The sequence below is a fragment of the Mus musculus genome, chromosome 14, assembly GCF_000001635.26.
Source record: "Mus musculus strain C57BL/6J chromosome 14, GRCm38.p6 C57BL/6J".
Taxonomy (NCBI): domain Eukaryota; kingdom Metazoa; phylum Chordata; class Mammalia; order Rodentia; family Muridae; genus Mus; species Mus musculus.
In genome coordinates this window covers 103,981,059-104,006,817 of record NC_000080.6, presented here as the reverse complement: position 1 = coordinate 104,006,817, position 25,759 = coordinate 103,981,059, and the positions used below count along the sequence as shown (strand labels likewise).

Sequence of the window (25,759 nt, the reverse complement as noted above, 5' to 3'; positions counted from 1 at the left end):
TAGCCCACTAATCAGAGGTACAAGAAAAGAGAAGGTTTGTGGAAGAAGGAGGCTGTGGACATGTTTAAAAGTAATTCTTTGGGGTGATTCCAATCTTCGTTGTCAGCGTATTGGCAGTCCAGCCCCAAAGTAAACACGAAATATGAATTAGTAGCAGAGGCTAAATCCAGCAAAAGCCTCAAGGCTTTTGGCAAGCCAAATTGGCAGGAGTCCCTGGAAGTGAGGAGAATCAGCCAGAATACTATGAAAACTTGGTTGGCACATTTTTCTCTATGAAGTAAAGATCAGCAAAGACCAGCAAAGCTTTGCACACCTAGTGAAAACCAGCAAAGCATTGCAAGGCATAGCAACGCAAGGGTGTCCTTTCACTGTCTGTGGGATTCTCTTTCCAAACATCACACACCCTCTCAAGTGCCTGTTTCAGCAAAGCCTTCTCTCACAAGACAGCATCCAGAAAACCATCATATGACACAACTGAATTTCCAAAGAAACAAGAAATTTGTACTTCACACCTGTAATTCTACAAGAATTGATAATTGATCTCACCATTGTGTAGAATTTTCCATGTTAGTAGAGAAAAATTTTATACATTGTTATATTTTAATAAATATACTAATATGTGTGTATTGGTTTATTAATTTTATATGTAGCTTCTGTTTTCTTTCCCTTTTATCATCTAAATGCTTTTTGAGATATATATAAAATTCCTTCAGTCAATAATACACTTAAGGTTTTATGCCATTTCCAAGTAGTCTTTTTGTAAACAATCCCAAGGAGTAGTTTTGAAAAACATTTTGAAATATGGCTGTATATCTCTCAAAGTCTAAGGTGGAATTTAAAAAAGTTTAAAGAATTCATGAAAGGTAGTACATTCAAATGAGATTACAAATAAGATTTTCTCTAAGTACACACACACACACACACACACACACACACACACACACACACACACACACTATACCATACCATACCACACCACACCACAGAGACACGTACATATAAACATATATGCAGTTTCTTGAATTCTTTCTTTATTGTTGAGTCATAGAGTCTTAACTAAGACCCTGATTTTGTTGATGTTGATGCATAGCCAAGATTCACATGATTTTCTGAATCATTAACCATCAATTATTAAAAATTGTAAAATTGTGTTCTTGGTACTAAAAGTTGATGTGTCATACTGACACTTATTACTGTAATGAAGGAGAATGTATGAGTCGCAGCTACTTCTCAGAAACTGACTAACTCATGACTTGCTTCTTGTTTTGCCCTTACTGTCAGGACCCTTCCCTTTTTCATCAGCACCTTAGGCTTCTAGAGAGAAGGAAGGAAAAGACAAAGAACTCATGAGTTCACAAATTTGCAGGGTCATCACCTAACAATAACATCTGTAGGGATTTCGGTGGGGATATTCATAAGGGAAGTTGGAGGAAAAGGGGGTGGGGGGAGGCTGTTGCTTAACATCTGCCTGGCCACTAGTGCTGGGTCATGATGGGACCAGCCTTTATTGACAATGTGCTGTCATGGTAACAGCACACTAGGGATCCTGAGGTCCCCAGGGATGGTGTGCACAGCTTGAGCTAGCTTAAGGACACTGGATCATTATTGGTACCATTTCTAGCACTGCTTGCTTATTCTCTTATTACTTCATAGAAATACAAAGTTCTCCGTGCATGATTTTCAGGGTTTGTTTCCCAAGCTATCCTGCAAACCTAGATTAGAGCCCACTTCTAATTAAAACGAAGTACGCTGTTTTTCACAGCAGAATTGAATCTTACCACTTTGAGGATTTATCCTACAGAATTTTTGCTATCCCCAAATTCCAATTCACCATAGAAGAAGTTCTATAAAGTGGCTTTTGAAGACCTTTTTAGTGGGATCACAAGACGAGCAGATGCTTCCATGGCTCTCTTAAGACTGTCATGTGTGTGGACTGATGCATGTTTGTAGCTTATCACCTCAAATAAACCCTAGCTTGCTGAATGAACAAAGCAAGGAAAGGAGAGACCAGAACAGGATGATCAGTCAGGAATCCCTGCCTTTTCCAGTCTACTAGCTTCTCTTATATATGGATCCTCTCTCTGCTTCAGATGGAGTGAACGTGTTTCCATAAATTTCAAATTCCCATTTTATTGAATTCAGCCTACTATGTGCTAAAGTGCTTAGAAACATTAAATGCACTCTAACCATGTATGTACACACAGATGTCAAATCATCCTTTTTTAATGAGCTATTGTGCTTCCTTTATAGACAAGGTCAAGAAGAAGGTGCTCATGATAGTGGGGAAATGAGTAACTGAGACTTAGAATTTGAACTATCCTTAACACTTTGACTGAATGGTGTTGGACTTTGGTGTTACCTGTATTTTGTTGTGTTGTGGGCTCCCTGTGAGTAGACACATGCTGCATCTCACCAGAAAGTTTTGTAACACAACAGTAATGTCGTAGTCAGTCTCTCTAGTTTTTAAGACCTTCATATCTGTTTTTTCCTCACGCACTTCAAGTAAACAAGCGAACACGAGGTATTAGAGGTTCAAACCGTTCATAAGTTAAAGAGTCGTGATGTAAAATAAAAGATGTAATAAAAGAAAATGACTTTCTTGTGTTTCTGCTAGAAACTTTGATATATGCTCCTATTCCTGAAAAAAAAAAAACTTCATGCCACCAATTTTCAATTACATTTATAAATTCTAATATCAGTGCATAGTCATATATGTAACTATGTATTAGAATATGGGGGCCTAGATGTCCTGCAATGTGCTTTTTTCTCAAGGTGGAAAACCAGGAAAGCAGCAACCAGTCTGAGGCAAAAACATGAGAGCCAACAAACCAATGGTGTAGGTTCTGGAGTCTGAGACCAGAGAGCCTTACTTTGTGATGGTGCAGAGCCAGAGAAGATGAATGCTTCAGATGAAGGAGAGAGAGAGACAGAGACAGAGACAGAGACAGAGAGACAGAGAGAGACAGAGACAGAGAGAGACAGAGAGAGACAGAGACAGAGAGACAGAGACAGAGAGATAGAGAGATACAGGGAGCCCTGCCTTCTTTTATATTCCTTATTATTTGAAGCTATGTCAGAACTAGATGGTGACCAGACAAATGGGCAACAGCAATTTTTCTTTCTTTAATTACTAATTCAAATGCTGATATATTCCACAAATACCTTCATAGAGAAACTAAGGAATGACAGTTTATTTGCTGAGCACCATTTAGTATAATCAGATTGACAGGAATATTACCCATATGTTAATAGTCACACTCTCTCCCTCTCCATGTTCTAAGTGGCCATTTGAAACCACCAGTCTGCTCTCCATTTCTACGCCATGTCACTGCATGTCACTGCCATGTCACTGCACACAATTTTAGGAGGAACCATGCTTTTGGGGACTGCATTGTTCACCGCCATCTCTGGAATGTATGCTTGCTCTTGAGTTAGTAGCACTATCAGGGGAAGGATGTGATCTTGTTGGAGAAGGTGTGTCACTAGGGTTGAGCTTTGATGTTTCAAATCCCAAGACAGGCCCTATCTGTCTGTTTGTCTGTCCGTCTGTCTGCCTTTTTCTCCCTTCCTGCTCCTTGTGCATGGGATATAAACCCTCAGCTGCTGCTCCAGGCCATGCCTGCCTCTTTGTCTGATACCATGCTCCCCACCATAGGCTTTACTAACCTCTAGAATTATGATCCACTACATCAAATGCTTTCTAAATCATGGCATTTCTTCACAGTAATAAAAAAGTAACTAAGACACTTGGGAACTCATTAGTGAGCAGCTCCTTGGTTTGGTGCGTTCCTAGAACACGTATACCCTCCAGTCTCTCTTCTCTACAGCTCCAAATCCTCTCATCACCTGTATATGATTCCTATCCAATTATACTTAATGTAAGGATTAGGATAATTGCATCTTCTTTCCATTGTCCTATTCATTGAAATGTCTTGACACATTTTAAAATGTACTATTAAACAAATAAAGCATTAATATATTTTGACTCTTTGTTCTATGAAAACTTTTTCCAAACTTGTATTTAAATGAAGTTTTGCTGGGATAGTTGTTTCCTATTGAAGAAAATTATTTCACAATCAATAATACAAGTTCCGTAAGTTCAAGCTTTGTGGATTTATTTACCAGCAAGATTTCTTCCACACACTGAACATGAAGAATGCACTTCATCATGTGAACTACTAATGACTTCCTCTTTGGGATGACAACCCTCTCTAATCAGCTGGAAGATGTCCAACTAAAACTAGCTTACTAAAATATACATACTTCAAACTTTCATGCCTCTGCATTAATTTTAAAATTACACTTAAAGTTAAATATATATTTGTTATATATGCATATTAATGAAAATACCCAGTTTTGTTGAGCATAGTGGCACATGTCTTTAATCCTAGAACTTGGGAGGCTGAGGCAGAGGCAGAGGCAGAGGTGACAGAGGAGGCAGAGGCAGAGGTGGCAGAGGCAGAGGTGGCAGAGGAGACAGAGGAGGCAGAGGAGGCAGAGGAGACAGAGGAAGCAGAGGAGGCAGAGGAGGCAGAGGAGGCAGAGGAGGCAGAGGAGGCAGAGGAGGCAGAGGAGGCAGAGGAGGCAGAGGAGGCAGAGGCAGAGGCAGAGGCAGAGGCAGAGGCAGAGGCAGAGGCAGGCTGACAAATAGATCATTGTGTTAGAGACTAGCCTTATCTACATAGTGAGACCCTGGGTTTTTTGTTTGTTTGTTTGTTTGCTTGCTTGCTTGCTTGCTTGTTTTGTTTTGTTTTGTTTGTTGTATTCTATGCATTCCAGAATTGAAAACCTAAAACTATTTTGAACAGAGTTATATAATCTTTTGCTTTTTTATTATTTGAACATTTTATACATGCATTTTGATCAAATCTAGCTCCATTCCTCAGTCTCTAATCCCTCCCTTATTTTTCCAGCATTATTTCCTCCAAACTCCATGGATTTTTTTTTTTTTTTATCCCATGGAATCCATTTAGTTCTGCCTGTATATGAGTGGACATAGGGTGATGCACTAGAGGCAGTGTAGCCTCTCAGAAGTTGTATTCCCTAAGGAAAACTGACTCTTCAAGCAGTCATCAATGGCTTCACAGCGTAGAAAAGGGCTTCATGAAGCTTTCTATGATCTATGCTAGGATTTTGCTCACCTGATCTTATAACATATTTTGTGCATGCAGTCACAGCAGGTATGAGTTGATATGTTCACAAAAGTATAGTACAGCTAATACAGAAATTAGTGTGGAGGTTTCTTGAGAAACTAAATTTAGTAATTTTAGTAACTATTAGGATTTTAGTAAAGACCAAGCTATACCTAAGCTATATGAAAAGGTATTCAAGTTCTGCTATAGAGATAGTTGTGCATCCATATTTGTTTCTCATCCTTTTCCATTGCAAAGAAATGGAATCCATCTGGATATCCATGAGCAGATGAATGGGTCATGAAGACATAGTCCATGTGTACAATGGAATTTTTTCAGCTGTAAAGAGAAGTGAAATTTGCAGGAAAAAAATGGATGGATCTGGAAAACATTATGTAAAGTAAAGTAATGCAGGCTCTGAAAGGTGAATTTCCTAAATGTTTTATTTCATATCTAGATCCTAGCCTCTGGCTTTTAAAAATGTGTACCCAAATGGGAGGAACATAGATATTGTTCAAGATACTAGAAAGGGCTCTGTGTGGTGATGGAGGAGGTGGTGGTGGTGCTGACTTTAGGGGAAGGACAATAATCAATGGGAGGGAGGGTACAGCTGGAGAACAGGGTACTGAGAGAAGGTAGGTTGGGGAAAATATATATGAAAACTTTGCATGGAAAACCATTACTCTGTAAGTTAAACACAAATGTGTGTGTGTGTGTGTGTGTGTGTGTGTTAAAGTTCAATTAAGAGTAAAGTCATTAAACTGCAAAATGCCTTCCTTTAATACTCTGATGCAAAGATAGACACATATATGTGAGAGTAACTTTCATCTACTTGAAAACCATAGCTTTTTTTTATTCTGTACCTATATCATAGTCTTTTCTTGATAAAATTAATTGGAACTTCGGAAGAATATTTTTCATCATACAAACAAAATGTCCTCCAAGTATCCAATAGCTGTAGGATATATGTAGGATATATGTAGGATATATGTAGGATATATGTGTGTATGTGTATATATATATACACATATACATGTATTTGTGTGTGTATGTATGTATGTGTGTATGTATGTATGTATGTATGTATGTATTAACATGTTCTGAGAACCCAGGGAAATGCAAATCAAAACAACCCTGAGATTCCACCTTACACTAGTCAGAATGTCTAAGATCAAAAATTCAGGTGACAGCAGATGCTGGCAAGGATGTGGAGAAAGAGAAACACTCCTCCATTGTTGGTGGGATTGCAAGCTTGTACAACCACTCTGAAAATCAGTCTGGTGGTTCCTCAGAAAATTGGACATAGTACTACCGGAGGATCCAACAACACCTCTCCTGGGCATATATCCAGAAGATGTCCCAACCGGTAAGAAGGACACATGCTCCACTATGTTCATAGAAGCCTTATTTATAATAGCCAGAAGCTAGAAATAACCCAGATGCCCCTCAACAGAGGAATGGATACAGAAAATGTGGTACATTTACACAATGGAGTACTACTCAGCTATTAAAAAGAATGAATTTATGAAATTCCTAGGCAAATGGATGGACCTGGAGGGCATCATCCTGAGTGAGGTAACCCAATCACAAAAGAACTCACACAATATGTACTCACTTATAAGTGGATATTAGCCTAGAAACTTAGAATACCCAAAATATAAAATACAATTTGCTAAACACATGAAACTCAAGAAGAATGAAGACCAAAGTGTGGACACTTTGCCCTTCTTAGAATTGGGAACAAAACACCCATGAAAGGAGTTACAGAGACAAAGTTTGGAGCTGAGACGAAAGGATGGACCATCTAGAGACTGCCATATCTGGGGATCCATCCCATAATCAGCTTCCAAATGCTGACACCATTGCATACACTAGCAAGATTTTGCTGAAAGAACCCAGATATAGCTGTCTCTTGTGAGACTATGCCGGTGCCTAGCAAACACAGAAATGGATGCTCACAGTCAGCTATTGGATGGATCACAGGGCCCCCAATGGAGGAGCTAGAGAAAGTAACCAAGGAGCTAAAGGGATCTGCAACCCTATAGGTGGAACAACAATATGAACTACCCAGTACTCCCCAGAGCTGGTGTCTCTAGCTGCATATGTATCAGAAGATGGCCTAGTGGGCCATCAGTGGAAAGAGAGGCCCATTGGTCGTGCAGACTTTATCTGCCTCAGTACAGGGGAACGCCAGGGCCAAGAAGTGGGAGTGGGTGGGTGGGGGAGCATGTGGGGGACTTTTGGGATAGCATTGGAAATGTAAATGAAATAAATACCTAATAAAAAAGAAATTAAAAAAAGATATATTTGAAATTTCAGACATTGATATAATGTTGAAAGTTGTACAAAAGCAGTCTGTATAAGTTAAAAAGCACATCTGAAATTATTACATGAATTATAGGAAAGGCACAAAGTATAAAAAATAACCATCTTCATTGATCTGTTTATATGTATTCCTCACGGGCATTGTATTTCCTAGACACTGTGCTAGAAACTACTAGCAAATGTGTAGTTGGTCCTATGGGCATTTGACCTAAGAAACCATTTATCATATTAAGTATTATTGAAATCACCTTAACATTTTCAGAAACTTTAACAAATAATGATACATTAAAAGTCTAAATTTGTGTAGTCTACAGTTGGATGACCTATTTTAGTCATTTTTCTCTGAATTACACAAATATTCTAGACTATATTGTTGGATATTTCTCACAGTCATCAAAGGCTATTTCTTCCCGATAATTTTTTGTGTATATTAGTACTTTAAGAAATAATGTCAGAGCTATAAGTCACAAGTTTAGTGTGCTTAAAGAAATGTTCATATACGAAATAATGTAGCAAAGAAGATAGTATAACATAATGAGAAAATTACAAACCTCTGTATTAATAGAGATATTTCATAATAGAATATTTATAAATGAGTTCCTCCCAACAGACCACTACCAAAGAAAGCCACAAGTTAAACACATCAATAAATCATTCTTAAAATGTATCTATAACTGAATTTATTCTATAAGCCATTGAAGAATATGGTCTTGCTCAAATTACTGACACTTACGAATGCATTATCAAAGGATTATATAAAGAATCTTGAGAATATTGAAGAATGTAGTACTGTTGTATGATTTACAAAAGTGGCAGTATTATGTTAAAGTTAATGAAAAAACCACCTACAAGTTAATCTAATAGGTTAATCAACGACTTAACAACTAGATACGGAAATTCTATTTAAGTAGCATTCACATGATCGGAGAATGTGTATGTAATTACAGAGATATAGAGATATTAGTCACCACAAAAATATGAGTGCCACTGTTGCATCCTTAGGGATAGCTTTCCCAGCTTGTCATTGTTGTGTCACAGCTGGGAGGGAGTGTTGGTTGTTGTCACCCACACACACTGGCAGCTTGCATAGCACCTTCTGGTGCCAGAAGCTGTGGCTCATGAGGGAGCTTTCATGTCAGATCTAGCTTGGATCCTGTGAGTCCTCTGCCTGAGTTCATGATGTCCTCAGCAGTAGGGACTTTACCTTCACCTACTGCAGGGTAACCAAGGGCCTACAGTGATAAGGTAATGGCAGTAGCCTATATTGTTTAGGAAGTCTCACCAGCTCCCTAAACCAACACTCCAGAGAGTGTGTTGGTTTTTGTTGTTGGTGGTGGTGGTTTTGTTTTTCTGTTTTGTTTTGTTTTGTTTTTTAGTAGTCTATACCTCTTAAGGGTAGCATTTTCATTCCAAGTGCAAAACTTTATTAAAACTATGTATCCTTATGTGCATATATTGATGGATGGATCTATAAATTTATTTTTATATGTGATTTTAGGTAAATTGAAAGCAGTATGATTGCTTTTGACTTTTCCAATCAACCTTCCTATATTTACCCTCTCCTGTATTTATCTTTTAACTACTTCTCAATTAAATATTCCCAGGCTTCTAATCCCCCCTTCATATCACGTGTATTCTACTGTAAAACAGTGTAATTTTAAAAGTATCTTTAAAGTAGTTGAAAAAGAGCGTGTCCTGACAGGATGCTCAGGTTATAGTAAACATATCTATGTGAAGCTTTACATGAGTCATGCAAATTCCTCTATGTCTCCCAAACCTTTCTCAGCCCTATCGCTCCCATGTTCCAATAAAGCTAAATGCGTTTTTAAGCAAGTTTTAAGGTTTTGTTTGCATGTTTTAATTAAGTCCTTTTCTCTTTTCTGTCATTTTTGTCATTTTAATGTGATCATTATATATCAAATGGTTTTCCCTCATGTTGTGTTTTCAGCAGATATGTGGAAATTTTATAATTAAAAGTTTAAGAGAAATTAAAAATTTTATTTGCACAGGAAGAATGAATGTCCAAAAAAGAATAAAATAATTCCGGAGATGCGTGAAGTTAATTCAAACACAGAGTTCTTTCAATTAATTAATAATGATAATGGTATCTATCTTAGGGTTTCTATTACTGTGATGAAACACCACGACCAAAAGCGAGTTGGGGAGGTTCACTTACAGTGACATAGAACAATTTATCATCAAAAGTACTGAGGGCTTCTCACACAGGGCAAGAACCCGAAGGCAGAGCTGATGCAGAGGCCAAGGAAGGATGCTGCTTACTGGCTTGCTCTCATCCTGCTTGCTTAACCACCCCAGGGTTAGCACAACCACAAGGGCTGGGACCTCCTCTATGTCACTAAGAAAATGCCCTATGTATTTTCTAAAGCCTGAACTTAGGTAGACATTTCCTTAACTGAGGTTCCCCCTTCTCAGATAATTTTAGTTTGTCAAGTTGTCATAAAACTCTCCCACACAACATCTCTATGTTTGTAAAAACAACTTACGTGTATTTGTTTTTATTTGCATGGTTGGGGAGGGAGGTAGTATGTATGAGGGTATATTCATGTCTGTGCTTCTGTGTGGAGGCCAGAGATCAACATCAGGTATCACCCTCTACCACTATAAAACCCTCTACCTTACTTTTTGAGACAGTCTCCCTCTGAACTTGGGGCTCACTGTTTCCATTAGACTGGATGTCCAGCAAGTCCCCAGGATTCATCTCTGTCCTTCCCCAGCTCCACGGATAGTGCTACAAACATATACCATCATACCAGTTTCTTGACTAGGTACTGGGGACCCAAACTCAGGTCTTCATCTTGATACAGCAAATGTTTTGCCCATTGAGCAATATATGAGTTCTGAGAATACATTTCTGAGAAATAATGATTGGTCTGGGAACATGGTAACAGGCAACCTTTTGTCTCAGTAATACCAAATCTGGAGGGTGATATCAAGTTTACAGTAAGCATTTAATTAGTGCCAGCTAAACAAATAACAGCACAGTATCTGTGACCGTTAACCTTGATTGTCAATGCAAAGGAACTTAGAATCATCCAGGAGGTGTACATCTCGATAAGTATATGAGGTCTTAAAAACAAAACAAAACAGGTTTACACTGTTGTATAGCACCAGTTAGTGGACCATAGACAAGGAAGAAAGCGAACAAAACACCAGCATCCACTCCCTTCTCTTTCTCCACTGTGGATGCAATATAACCAGCTTCAAGTTCCCGCCTTCCTGCCTTTCCATCCATGATGGATTAGCCCATCAAACTTTGATCCTTTATATTAATCCATTTTACCTTGAGTTGCTCTTTGTCAAGTAGTTGGTAGAGTCACAAGAAAAGTAAACAATACAATAACCATTAACAAAGAAATCGGTAGCTGCAATTCTATTGAACAGAGCTGAATGATATAAAGATGTCCAGATTTTTTTAAAGTTATTTTTCACCCTAAACAAAAGCAACCGCATCCCACGATGAAGAAACCCCTGTGGATGAAACAGCCATAAAGACAAAAGTATTATTAGAGTATTATTACAGTGGGACTTTACTATCATTATGATTCGTGTGTTCAAGGAGGCAGAGAAAGGAAAAACTTATGGCTGAAAACGTAGGTGAGATAAAGATGAGTTGCAAAGACATGGTTAGAAAGATTTGAAATGAAAAGATTCATTTAAGGAGATGTCAAGGAGACTTTCTCCTCACTCCTACACTTTTCCTGCTACCCTCCCTGCCCTGTAGCTGGATATATTTGTAAACTCGAGTTCTTTCTAGCTGGGATACTTTGTTTATGAAAATCCACCATAGACAATTCTTTAAATAGGTATATATGTGAAGAACATTTTGTTAATTTATCTTGTGTAAATTCAATGAAACACTACAAGGACTCCCAAGTTCTGCAAGTGCTGTCCCCAGAACTATTGTTGACTCTCAAATAGCTACAATGAAAAGCCCAGTAGTTGTAAGGACTGAGATAAAGTCATATTTTTGTTTGTCTACTTTCTCAGAATACTGTGTATTCATTCCAAGCAAATATGATTTGTTTTCATTGGTTTGAATTCAAGTTCATGCTCTCTGAATTGAAAGTTCCTTTGCTAAAAAGATGTCAGCCCCTTCAAAGTCCGAATGCTACTCTAACACATAGCAGACGCTATCACTGGAGGATTTGTCTCTAAATGTGACATCCCACCGGGACATGTGACATCCCACGGGGACATTGAACTGCATCCTGACCTGCATTTTACTTTAACTTTTTATGTAAATATTTAACGTCTGACCCAAGATTTTTCTATCAAAAGATGCTTAAAAGAATAATAAAAATCCATGCAAATCTTGTTGAGTTATTTATGATTTATGAAAGATCAACTTATGAAACTGAAGACAGCATCTGAAGAGAGAACCGCTTTGAGCCAGTTTGGTATCCGCAATTGAGCTTTGAGTATAATAGATGAGTCTGCCAGTTTTAAAATGGGTTTGTGGGAAAAAACAAAGATTTTCTTGTATCTTGTAATTAAATAACAATAACAGAATGTTTCCTTATTTCTCACAAGTAAATGATAAAATTAAAATTGAACCCAGTCTAAGTATTTCAAGATGGGTAAGATTAAACATAAAAGATTTCGCATCTTAATGCGATTTACAAATTAGTGCTTTCATGGGTAATTCCTATTAATTAATGACTTGAGCTTAGACCATGGCTGATAATTGACCTCTGTTTCACTCAGGCAAATTACATTCTTCAGACTTGACCAGTCATCTGGCATGAAAATAATCATAAAATACACCTAAATAAGAAAAAAAAAAAAAAACTAAAGCATTGAGCAAAGCCTGCTTTCTAAGCAAGGTAAGCTTTGCTAACACTTTCAGGCCAACCACGAGAGAACCAACACCACTCACAAAGCAAGAAAACAAGTTTAGATATGGTTGTACATACAGAAATGACACCACCAAGATACTTAGAACCCACTAAAAACAGATTTAAAAATAAAGTTAAATATTGCAAAGAATAACCAATCTTATTACAAACATATGTACAATCTTCTTGGAAAAGTGTCACATAAATCGATGCATACTATCTTCCAAAATACCTTTGATCAGAAGACTCTAAGGCAGGCTTTGAATTAAGACAAGAAACGTAGAACTAAGAACAAATTCTTATAAGTAGCAAATAGAGTAAAGAGAGAAAGCATGACGTAGAGATCCGTTTTAATAGAACTTGTTTAAGTGGCTCTGTGAACTAAGTAAGCATTGCAGTGTGCCATCTGGCCTTATCTTCTGTAAGCATGAATAGTGATTGCATTAGCCATGCACAAGGCTAGTGCATGGCCTGAATAGTTGGTTATGGCAAAGCTAGTATGCTGTGCCACACTTCACCTCCTTCCTCCTCAACATTACAATTATTTTGTTTCTGAAAGATCTTTTATCGTTTAAGAATAACAGCCCTAAAATAACAGCGGCTGTAAAATGCCTGAGCTTCTTCTCTCACACACAAGCCGCCCTGGTCAGAAAGTCTGAGGTTGGCGTGGGACCTCCATGATGTCACCAGACATGCAGATTCCTCTGTGCTCCTGCGCCACCATTTCTGGGGTACGGGCTCCATACTCCAAGACAGATGGCAGAATTCCAGCCAACTTACAGTTAAAACAAGAGAATAAAAAATAAGTGAGGTCAAATGATTTTCCCCTATTCTCTGCTATAGTTTGTGTTCCTAGTTGCCCGGTGTGTTTAAAGACTTCATTCCTGGTATGATGGTACCGAGAAATGGTGAAGACCTTTAAGAGGCAGAGCATAGCAGGGGCAGAAAGAATGAGAGCTTTGGGGTGGACTGCTGTGAAAATGTCTTCTAGATATGACAAAGACATTGACCTATGAACCAACTGTATCTCTGGTTACCTGCACAATCCTGTACATTCTTGGATCTGTGACTATTTCATCTTGTGTGGGGGAAGGGCTCATGAGGCTTCAACAGTCAATGAGGGGCTGTGGGGAGTTAAAGGGTGTGAGAGGAAGCGGATTTCTTTTCTTCAGTAGCATGGCCTCTAATCTGGTGCCCATACCCCCTACTCACCCTTACACAAACAATCATGATTAAACTCAGTGAGTGGGAAGAAAGGATGTAAAGGGAGAAGGAGCCTTACCTGTAAGAAGCACTTCATTGGAGAGCCGAGGAAGGGTGAATGGTAGAATGTAATGAAGTCTTAGATGCCCCCAATCGTGAATATAAGTGTAAGAAATTGCTAGAGAATTGCTCTGTGAAAGAGGCAGAGTCTAGAGGAAGGTCATTAAGTCATTGCAGGAATACCCTGGCGAAGGATCCCGAGTCCGCAGGCTCCCTTCTCTGCCTCTCCTGGTTCAACATATAAACATAAGTGTTATTGCCTGTGCTTTCACACCATGATCCTTGAGCTAAGTCAACTTTGTTCTCTTCACAAGTAGCCCATGTCAAGTATTCCATCATCATAGGAAAAATCTAGCACAGTCCTTTTAAAGAATCTTCTCAGAAGCTTTGACAACATCATCAGTTCTCAAGCGGATGCCATCAATAGCCTGAAACCACTTGGAAACTGCCACCTGCTAAAGCAGGCTCGGTGACTGTGATGGTTTGCATGAGACTTTTCACTCCAGGTCTTGGCACTTGAACAGTTCATCCGGGTTGAACACTGTTTTGGAGGAGGGTTAGGAGGTGTGGACATGCTGGACAAAGTGTGCTACAGGTGGCAGCCACTGGGGTTTCAAAAGCCGTGTAACATTCTTGGTTAGCTCCCTCTCTTTTCCTGAAAGTGTTTCCAAGATTTGAGCTCTCGGCTACCAGCTCCAGGTGCCATGTCTGTAACCTTGTTGTGTTTTGTAAAAAAGAAAGGAGCTAAGGATATGTTTGTAGAGCCGGGTATGGTGAGGTGGGAGGGGTGTCTCAGAGGACCATGCTGAGGTACTCCTTCCCCCTGAGGTACCAGCCATACAGATAGAGTGTAGATTAGAGTTTATTTAGGGATGGGAAGGGGAGTTGAGAAGGGAGTAGGGGGGAAGGGGTCAGCCAGGAACACATGAAGAGAGAGGGGAGGGGGGGCAGTGGGGAGAGAGGGAGAAAGTGAAAGAGAATAAAAGAGTAAGAGAGTAAGGAGGGGACAAACAGCCCCTTTTATATGAGCCAGGCCTACCTGGCTATTGCCAGGTAACTGCTGGGCAGAGCCCAGAAAGAATGCTAGCAAGCCTGTTGTCCCTGCCATTATAAACGATTTCTTCTACAGTTGCCTTAGTCAAGATGTTTTGACCCACCAGTAGAAAAGTACTGAAAGCAGTTAATAAAGGACTGGGGCTGGTGATATAACTGTCAACAGAGCACTTTCCTGGCATCCAGGAACCCCTGTAAGTCCGATTCCTAGAAAAACGTACAGCGGTGGTGTACACACCTGCAAGGTCAGCTCTGAGAATGGGAAGGCAGGAGGATCAGGAAGTTCCAGATCTTTCGTGCCTACACAGCAAGTTCATACCTAGTCTAGACTGCTCGGGACCTAATCTCTAAAATGCAAAATAAGATGCAAAATAATAATAAAATCAGGAATGAACTGCTGGACATTAAGTTGGCATGATGTGATGTAACTGTGATGTTGAAAAATAATGAAAAGGAATGAGAAAGGAGAGTGTTAGGACTCATCTTGCCTCAAGTGAGGACACATGTGCACCTTCATTTACTGTCACCACAACTCTGTAATCGAAGAGAACATAGATGCTTCAGTTCCAGTCTCTGATCTGGGGGGCGGGGGGGTGGGAGGGAATGGCATCTAAGATAAGAATTTCCTCAGGGAATGCGACTGTGGCCTTACCTACAAACTTAGCTAAATGGGACACTGACAATAAATCTTAGTATATCATTTTTAAGCAATTACAAAGAAGAAAGCAAAAATTGGAATGAATCAGATTGGGTTTCAGTGGCAGAAACCTGTGGACTTTAATACAGACAGGTAAATTTCTTATAGTCTATTTGCTGTAAGTTGCTTAGTCCTGTTGGGCTTCCATGTTTGGAAAAAGAAAGGAAAATCCATAGGAATCGTTATCCGAAACTTCATTCTAGACTATTTTCTTGGGCGGAGTTAGTAGTCACAAGAAGTCACTATAGGGGAAACACATGGGATAGCTAAGATCAAAATAGTCTTTCTGGGCCTCCAATCCAGTTAATCCCGTACACTTCTCTCCCTGTCCCTGTCCCTGTCCCTGTCCCTGTCCCTGTCCCTGTCCCTGTCCCTGTCCCTGTCCCTCTCCCTCTTCCTGTCCCTCTCCCTCTCCCTCTCCCTCTCCCTCTCCCTCGCCCCCTCAATCTGCTATATTTTTCGGTTAAAAAGTAATTATATCACTCCCATCCTTCCTTGCTCTCTCATCCTCTATGTCCCTTCCTGACAGCCAGCCCTCCCATGTTTCCCCTGTCTTTCTCTCAGACTGATGGCCTTGTTTCATTGTTTATTATTGATACACACAGAGATATGCATAAATGTATACATTTGGCCTGCCCAGTCTATTCTTGTTACATGTCTGTGTATAATTTCAAGACTGACCATGTTGTTTTGAATAACTCGTTAGGGAACTCATCCCTGGGAGACACTGATTCTCCTTCTCAGAGCTGTCATTAGTGAGAGTTCCCCATCTGTGTTAGAATCTCTATTGATATTGTCATGGCTCAAGTCTCACTTCACAGCCACTTTAAAACCATTTAGACAGTCTCACAGCAGACTGCCTGGTCCTCTTGCTCAGTGGAACTCAACCTTCCTAATGTTGCAACCCTTGAATTGCGCTGACCTCAAACCATAAAGTGATTTTCATTACTATTTCAAAACTGTAATTTTGCTTCTGTTATGAATAATAATGTAAGTGTCTGTGTTTTCTGGTAGTGTTAGGAGAGTTTTGTGAAAGGTTGAGAATCATTCCTCTAGCTCTTACTGTCGTTCCACGTCTTCTACAATGGTTCCTGTAACTTAGGTTCTACTTATTGGAAGGAATAGAATCAGTTCGACACAAGGGTATGGGTTGAAATCTGGGATTTTGGCTAATAAAACCAGGCTCTTGCTTATGTTGAACCTCAGGATGGTTGTGCAAACTCTGGGAATGTTAATTGCTCACTTTACCTTTGGTCTATTTATCTGTAGTACAAAGGTAATAATATTAACTGTACTAACATCGTGGGGTTGGTTTGAGGATATAGGACATGGGCAGATTGCTTCATACTTAGCTAACAGGCATTTATAGAGTATTCCAGTTCAAAGCAGCAGAGCACACAGTAAATATTAACTAGACTGTGCCTTAGAGTAAGATTGATATCCCAAGAAAACAAACATTTACTAGCTAAGTTGAACTCCTATGGTTTAAGATTTTTATATGATACCCTAGCATGTTCTGAATAAGACAACTATTTTGTGGTTATCCTATGTATTTAATTATAAAATATAAAGCATACATAATCCAAATGAAATCACATACACACATATGTACATCTGTGTACATATGAACCTTGTATTTCTTCTCCTGTATTGAGAACCATCGATTACAGTACATCACTATAGAATCTGAGGTAGTTTGCAATGTATAGTTTGTCTTTGGATTGCCATTTGAATTTTCTTATCTGGCAAGTCTTGAAAATAGTCTCTAGTACATTACTTCCTGTGTGTGTGTGTGTGTGTGTGTGTGTGTGTGTGTGTGTGTGTGTTTTCAGTCAGTTCATAGACTTCTATGCTTTCTTAATGATATGATATTTTATTTAAAGGGCAGATATGAATTTGACTTATTTGTAAAGCCGCATACATAAGATACCTGGCTTTTTCACATGATTAAAAACTGCTTACTGTAAATACCTCAGAACGCTGAAATTAGTCTGCATGTCTGAGCTTATGTCTGGATTTCACTAGACCATGCCAATGTCTCTGATTTAACCTGGATGCTCAAAAGGGATCCCCCCCTGCCAAACCTAAGTCTCCAGAACTCCGAGTTCCAGAAAGGTTCACTGACAAAAATATTCAGAAAGTATGAGAATGCATCCCCCTCAAAAGTCATACATTCACAATGAGTTTGCCAGCGAGAGAGAGGAGTCATCCGTGGGACAGGCTCACTTGTGGTTGACGTTAGTTGATGATGCCCTTCAGTGTATTGTGACATTCAGCAAAGGTGCTGAAGCCCTGGACTCTGTAGAATAGTGTCCAGAAACTGATTCCAGAGGCCAAGTAATTTGTATGAGTGTTGCTGATTGTAGATTAGCCTACAATCATTTCTTGTGTGGCCAAAGCACCAACTCTTCTGGCTGAAAACGCTTATGGTAACAGTCAGGTAGTAGGGGATTATGTCAACTAGTTTACAGATGAATGATACATCTAGATGTCAGTAACTTTGGAACCAGTAAAAATCTGGAATTTGAAGCTAAGATCCCTTCCTATCTACCATGTGTGAAAACCAAGAGAGACTTCTGCTGGTATTGTTACATTCTAATAATTTTGTAAGGTTATCTCAACATCAGTATATTTCATTCTCGTATCTGTGTTTCCAAAATGGTATATGCGGGAATTATTTAGATGCAGGCAATGGAAATATCCCACACATACAAATTCAGCCTCCTGCTAAAGACATGCAAGGCACAGATATTGTAAATCCCCAGTCCCTGGAGATGTCAGCTGTAGGCTTCAAATCTCAAAGTTGTCACTGATTGTGGAATTCCCCTCGGCCCCAGTAAACCATCTCTCCCTTTCACCAATAGCAAGAGATTTTGAGACTTACACAAAAAGTACTGTGACGTATTTAGCATAATAGAAAGAATCCTAGATTTGAGTTTTTTAAATTAAAGGTTAAATTTGTGACCTTGAGTCGGTCTTTTAGTAACAGGTTGTTGTGGTTGTTGTTGTTGTTGTTGTTTATAAGTTTATTTGCCTCTTACCTCTGATACTCCAGTCACTGTTATGTATTATGTAGAAGAGAAGAAAAACCTTCCTGCTTCTTTGAATCTTAACAAAGGCAAGAAAGATGTTTAAGGAATATAGCATTGCTCCGTGGGAACTGCCAAGAATAAAAAATACATCAATGAAATATTGCATTTTAACTGCACTTCAGACCAAAGTGACCTAAGAGACATTTATAGAACATTCCAGCTCACAGCAGCACATTCCTCACAAGTGTTCATGGAACATTCTCCAAGAAGGATCCTATGGAAGACCACAAACCCACCCTTAACAAACATCGAAAGACTCAAACCAAATCAAGTGTCTTCTCTCTCATCAAAAGGATATGGCACTGTAAATCACAAAAGAAATGTAGAGGATTCACAAATCCATGGAGATTAAGCATTCAGCTGGGTAAGCTACTGCTCAGTGAATAAATCCAAGGAGAACTGTGTAAATACTTTCTCAACCTTTACAAGACCCACACAACACCTTTGGCAAGTCATTTCATAGCTCAGTGTCGCCCTTGTCCTGTTTTAATTTTCACAATTATTTTTAAGAATTTTTTTAGAAATCCAAAATATAATGTCATATTTTTTTTTTGTTTCTTTCCTTTTGTCGTTCCAAACCCTCACATATACGCTCCCTCTCTTTGAAATCATGGCTTCTTTTTCTGTAGTTGTCATTGTTACATAAATCTCAGTTAAATTAGTGTTATTTGCATTATATTTGCATATACTTCTTTGTTTAGGCATGGGGCCCCATGAGATCTCTCCTTTTTCCACATTATCATGTCTATTGATATTGTATTCTTCAAGTTTTCTTTGTGCAGCCATGTTGAAGTATCCTAGGCCAAGCTCCCCTCTTATTTTTAGGAGACACAACTTCACAGCTGCTTTCCTGGTCATCCAGTTCTTACAATCTCTTTACTGGCTCTTCTCTGATGTCTACTGAGCCTTAGGTACAGGCGTTGTATTGTAGATGTATCAATTGGGGTTGAGTACCCCACAATCACCTAACTTCATGGTAGACATCTGTTTTTCTACCCACTGATAAATGAGCTCTCACCCATCAAAGAAACTTCTCTTTACGACAAGAGATCATTACTGAAAACTACAGCTGTTCAGTATTCGAAGAACAAATCACTCCTGCTTTATTCATTTATAAAAGACTACAATGTTTATTCATGAGAGAAGTCTTTTACATACTGAATGTATGTCGGAGTTTGCCCCAACTCCAGGTCATTTAGGCATTTCTCTATCCAGTTGACTTTCATACCCTAAAAGAGTTTTATAGTCCTTATTTTGAGCATTGCTTTTCCCAGTGACTTCTTCATTCATTAATAGAATACTAGGGTATAGATGGTGCTTTGAGAAGTAATCTAATCTCCCATCACTTTGATTTATTTCATAATTCTAGGGTTACAAGATATTTTTTCTTTGACTTAGACTTTTAGAATATTTTGCCATTATAAAACACTAAAGAGTATATTGTAGCAAACAATGATGTCCTTGGTACAGAGAGCAGCCAGATGACCTAATGAGTCTTTGCAGTTTCTAACTTCTATGATATATTACAGTATGGAATCTCTTTGTATAATAGTCCTTTATGTGAAGAAATGAATATATCATCTAATTCTCCACTCCCTTTGCTTTTCCAACACAATATAGCCTCTGACTAAGCTACCCACTAGAATTAGCATGCACATGAACATCTTTCAGTGTGTCCTATAACCTTCTGGTCATAAGGTAGAATTTAAAAACTGATGGACACTGCATTTTGTAATAGTTATCTGAAGTTTTATTCTGTAGAGAAACTTATTGACCAAGAACAGATGTTCTTCCTCTTCTAAGTTGTATGTGTTTATCCTTTCAAGAATACATACAATTTAAAACCATCTCTAAAATCACTCAGCCATCTGATGCTATTGCATTTCATCAGCTCCTCTTGTACCAATCACAATACATGAATAAGGTATTCTAAATTATTAGGGTTTAGTTATACATATCATTTCATGTCTTCAAAGGTATTCTTAATTTTAATTGCCATAGCATAATTAAGAACACAAATATAACTTTAGTAATTTGAGTGGGTTTTTCTTACTCACAGCTATTAATATTTTTTCAGGTTATAAAAAATTTTTATAAGAGTCTGTATGTGTCTGTATCCATGTGTGCGCTCATGTACATGTGCAGGTGCAAACACACAGAGGCTAGAACATGACACAGTGTGTCGTGGTGTAATATTTTCCACCTTATTTCCTTGAGAACAGGTAGGTTACCAAACCTGCATCTTGCCAGTGTTCAGTTGGCTAGCTGGCCTCCAAGTCACAGCAATGCTCCGGTTTCCACTTTCTACCTTCTCCATGCCTTGGAGGCACAGAGATCCCAAGCCAAGTCACATTCAACATTATTATCCACTGAGAAAAATCTCCTCCAACTCAAGAAGTTCCTTCACTCTCTTAGGTTGTCATCCTGTGCACTAGCAGGAAGAGAGAAACAAAAATCTATTTATTATTAAATAATATGGCAGATATTTAAAGATATTCCATTTGTTTTTTAAGTACCACGTAAGACAAATGCTTATCATAAAATCTGGTCCTCTGGACAGTCCCTGACAGTTGGTGGCATGGTTTGATATACAGCCATGAAGATTAGTTCATTGGATAGTGTCCATCATAATCGTAAAAGGATTACTCTTTGTCATCTTCGATTAAAATGCTAAAATGCTTGTTAATAAACTTAAGTTTTTGAAACATTTTTAGGGTCATAGACCATTGAGCAGTGTCAAGTGCAGAGAATCTGTTCGTGGGTTTTATAGTAGTTGAGGTTTGTCCTGCTAAAGATGTAAACATCAAGGTACATTCCTTTTTCTTTTTTGTTTAATACATCTTTTCATTGATTCTTTGTAAATTTCACTTCATGGATCTCAGTCCCACTCACCTCCCTGCCCTTCACCTTTGCAACTACCTGCCCCCAAGAAGAAAAAAGAATAAAGAGTTGTGGGAACTGTAATGTGTCACAGTGTGTCCCACAGTACACTCTTTTGTTCACATTTCTTTACTTGCAAATATACATTGCTGAGTCATTGGTCTGGCATGATGCCTCTGGCTTCTGCTACACTATCATTACTGGATTCTCACCAGGACTCTGGGGTATCATGTTGTTGCCTTATGGGGATCCTGCAGCTTTAGATCTGTAGGACCAGCCCTTGTATGCTCTCCAGTCATTCATAGATAGGGTAGGTGTTGGGGTAAGTCAACTCAAAGCCCTAGATCTGGGCCTGGGTGGTAGCTGAGGAGGTCTACCAGAGTGAAGTCTCTAACAATAACCAAGGCTGCTGCAGGCAAGGGACTAAGCTAGGTCTCCTGCTTGATGACCTCATGGCAGGCTCAACCATGCCTGAGCCCATGTCAGCAGAGCCAGCTCTATTGTACAGCCCAATCAACTTACAAAGCCCACTCTCCTGAGGACTGCAGCAGGCAAGGGACTGGCCCATCCAGGCTGACTCACATGCAACCCCTCTGCAACCAGGGCCAGCTCTACTTTGCTGCCCAGGTGAGAGGAGGGGTCAGCTCTCCTGCTCTCAAGCCTTCTAGGCAAGTGTTCCCAGAGGGGTGGGGTCAGCTTTGTCTGCGATGGTAAGAGACTCTTGCTATTGCAGGGCAATGGACTCAGACATGGCCCTCAGTTGCAGACCGCAGCATGGGCCAAGACCTTATCATGATGTTAGATGACATTGCTGGCTACTCCCATCAGGCCGATGTCACTACCCTTGTCCAGTTCTGCCTCTGTTCATTGTGGACACGTCTCACACAGTTCCTGTCACTCCTCCCACTATTTTTTACCTTGCTCCCTCCCCTAAACCTCTCAAAGCCAGGATTAGGCTTCATTTCCTTTTCCCCAGCCTCATCGCTATATGACTCAGCCATTTCTGCTACGCATCCTTTTGGTTTCTTGCCTCACTCTCAGTCATGTGGTACACAGCTCCCATCTTGGTCCACTCGCTCCCATCTCTCTTTGCCTCTCTCCCTCTCCTCAAATTCTTCTCATGGTCTGGTTCAGTCTAGACCCTTCCAAATTCCTCTGTCTGTTTTCCCCCACTTGTCTATAATAAATCCTTCTTCTGAACCATACCTTGGAGTGGTGATGTCCTCATTTTCATTCATCCAATGCTGAAACTACTGGCGTGGTCTACACAAGCTCCCTTCTAAAGGACTCAGACTCTTAGAACCTCTTGCTTATTAGATTCTCATAAGGAATATACAGATCACTTATTTCTGCTGCCTTCTGTCACCTACCACACTTGACCCTAAATTCTAGAGTCTACCATTCTGGCCACTTCTTCCTTCCCTCTGCCTGCTCTATCATCCACCTTGCTTGCTCTGTAACTGTCCTCTCTTTGTCTACTGGAGCTTTCTACAGGATCCTGGCTGCCCACTCTGCAGATATCTCAAGCCTACTTTGTTCCCCAGAGCTCCACCACATGGGCAACTCTCTCCTAAGACACTTACCCAACTCCCTCTATTGGAACCCTCACTTTTCCTAAAAGCTTCTCCCAGTCTGCCTTCTCAGCTGCTTTCTTCTCTTCTCTTCTCTTCTCTCCTCTCCTCTCCTCTCCTCTCCTCTCCTCTCCTCTCCTCTCCTCTCCTCTCCTCTCCTCTCCTCTCCTCTCCTCTCCTCTCCTCTTCTCTTCTCTTCTCTTCTCTTCTCTTCTCTTCTCTTCTCTTCTCTTCTCTTCTCTTCTCTTCTCTTCTCTTCTACCAGATGAATATGGCCCTGGAGCTGCCTGCTCTGTCTATCACTATTGCAAAAGTCATACTAGTGTGCCAGAATACTCCTCTCATTATGCTGTGCCATTAGCCAATGCAAAAGAATGTCTCTCCTCTGTGATCTGGGGCTTTTCTCTTTGACATGTCTCTTCTACTTAGGGATGCCCACGGTTGAAATTCTTGTCACCATGACTCTTATCCACTCTGCTCAGCCTCTTCTTGGAGCTCCCTGGCCTCCCTGTGCTATCGTCCCACAGCTTCCTTGAGCCCTGTTGGGCTCTGAGACTCTGTGCCTTCTGTCTCTCAGCTCCCTCCTGGAAGCCCCACACCTTCTTCACACCCTCTTAAGCCTATGCTTCTAACCTTTCCCTCGCCTCCCCATCACTGCTGTCTGCTCTGACTCTTATGGCCTCCTGAACCTCTAGGCTTCTAGCTTCCTCACACCTTCCTGGTCCTTGTTTGGCCCTTCCTCTCTTCGTCTTGGACTCAGAAAATCTCTCTATCTTACTGCAAATAGCTTGGCCTCAGTATAGCTCAATCAATAGCCAAAGATTGGCACAATGGATATTCAAATTCTCTTGTATGGTAACAACTTCTGCCAATGCACAAATAAATGATCCCAGAATCTCTTACATCTAAACTTTCCCTGCTCTACACTACCCAAAGCCTCTTATCTGTGATTTCTCCACACTGCTCTCAAGACATCTTCTGAGACTATTATGTAAACTCTCATTATCTTAGGATTTGTAAAATCATTGGATGGGTGTGATAAAAGAATCTGTAAAATCTGTAACAAAAGTTCAGTAAAAACTTGTAACAAAAGTTAATAGTTAAAAAATACTATATTATACATGTGATTCAGGTTTTATCTATTTCATTCAAATATTGTTTAAAAAGTAGAATTACTAGGAAAATGTATTTAAATAACAACCATGTGGCTTGTCTCCATCTTGGCTGATGACCTCATTAGGATTGAAGCAAGCATGTGTCTGGCAGCCATGTTTGCTAAGGATAAAGAGGACATGCCATATGACTTTACCACCATCTTGAATAAGATGACCACATGGTATAAACAACAAGTAAACAATGTCTTTGTCCTACTGAGCCCTTGGCTTATCATTGTATCTCTGTTTTAGACAAAGTATTTTAGATTAGTATGGGATTTTTTTATGATAAATTTCTAAAGTTATTTAGGTCTGTGAAAATTAACAAAAACTGACTTAAAGATAAATGTCTAACCACATATGTTCAGCACCAAGCTTCTAGAAAAACTAGATAGCTAACAACATATGTTTGATAAGTAAGATATGTTAGATAAATAGTTAAATAAGGTTTATAAATTCAAAAGGTTATAAAGGCGTATGCAGGTGAACATAACCTAACTTAGAGAAGTATATCTAACCAAATATGTCTTTGCTCACTGTCCAACATCAAGCTTCTAGAAAATTTTAAGTAAAAGCCACATATATTTGATAAATAAGGTTTATAAAGTCCTAAGGTTTACTCAGGCTAATTATAAACTGGCTTGAAGATACATATCCAACTTATCTGTCTTAACAAACTTTGCTAAGTTTGTTAAGTTTAAATTATTTGGATAAACTGAGTCATACCAGAAACTGATATTTTGTAGTGGTACACTATAAAAAAGATCAGGAAAGTTCCTAGTCACCCTATGGACTGTTTATGGTTTAAAGTTTACTATATGTATGGCTTAAAGTTTTATTTCAACGCTAAAGGATCTTCAAATAAATCTTCATTTCAAAAATGTAAGACTCAAGCCTAACATGGATAAAGCTGTGGAATCCTAGTCTCATAAAAGCTACAAACTTGTTGCAAAACTGTTAAGGATAATTAAGGCATGCAAGTTAGTGCCCAGTTACCTTATAAATGATAAGACTCTTTAATGTGCTCAAAACTATGTTCATAGGCATGTTAAGTGCAAATGTAATTCATTCAGTGACAAGCTTTATTTAGCCCCCTGTGTATGTTTTCAAGGTTAAGTCTAAAGCAAATGACTAATAAGTAACATTTCTTTTTAATACCATGTATACTTAATAGATAATGGTCATTACACTCTTCAGAGATCGGCTAAATATGGCACTTGAAGTGTTAAATAGAAAAGGCTTTCTGTGAAAGACAGGGATGCCAGCTCCTAGACCACCCTCAGTGCAAGAAGACAACAGATGATGGAGTACAGATGATTCTACTGGGACTGTGGTAACGCTAACCACTGGACAAGACTGTCCCATGCCTCACCCACTGACAGGACCCTGCCCAAGCAGTGGACAAGCAGGACACTGGAGAGTTGATTGACCTACTTTGCCTAAACAAGGTAGGCCAGACCCCCAAGTTTCTCCTTCACAGGAAAGTCTCTTGGGTCTTCTGGGCCTGGTGGACGAAGATTGAAATCTGCCCCCAACGAAGTCATCAAGACCAGGGGACCCTAGGGAAACTGTGCAGGTAGCAGTAAGTCTCTGACATTTTAATTGATACACACGACATTTGGATTCTACTTTCTGCTAGAGTTGAGCTCTGGATATCAACAGCAACAGCTAACTGTAGCTTTATGTTAACAACAACAGGCATCCCCTCCCACACCACCTCCACTCCCACTCCCCAT

At 39.5% G+C, this 25,759-nt stretch overlaps 1 long non-coding RNA gene across 1 annotated transcript in view; it reads left to right on the top strand.

Annotated features, from left to right (window-relative positions):
* Positions 1–25,759, top strand: part of 4930432J09Rik (RIKEN cDNA 4930432J09 gene) — a 49,515-nt gene that overhangs the window by 20,325 nt on the left and 3,431 nt on the right. The window contains exon 2 of the long non-coding RNA NR_045953.1: positions 25,198–25,471. This is a non-coding gene — a long non-coding RNA (RIKEN cDNA 4930432J09 gene). The remainder of the gene's footprint in view (positions 1–25,197; positions 25,472–25,759) is intronic.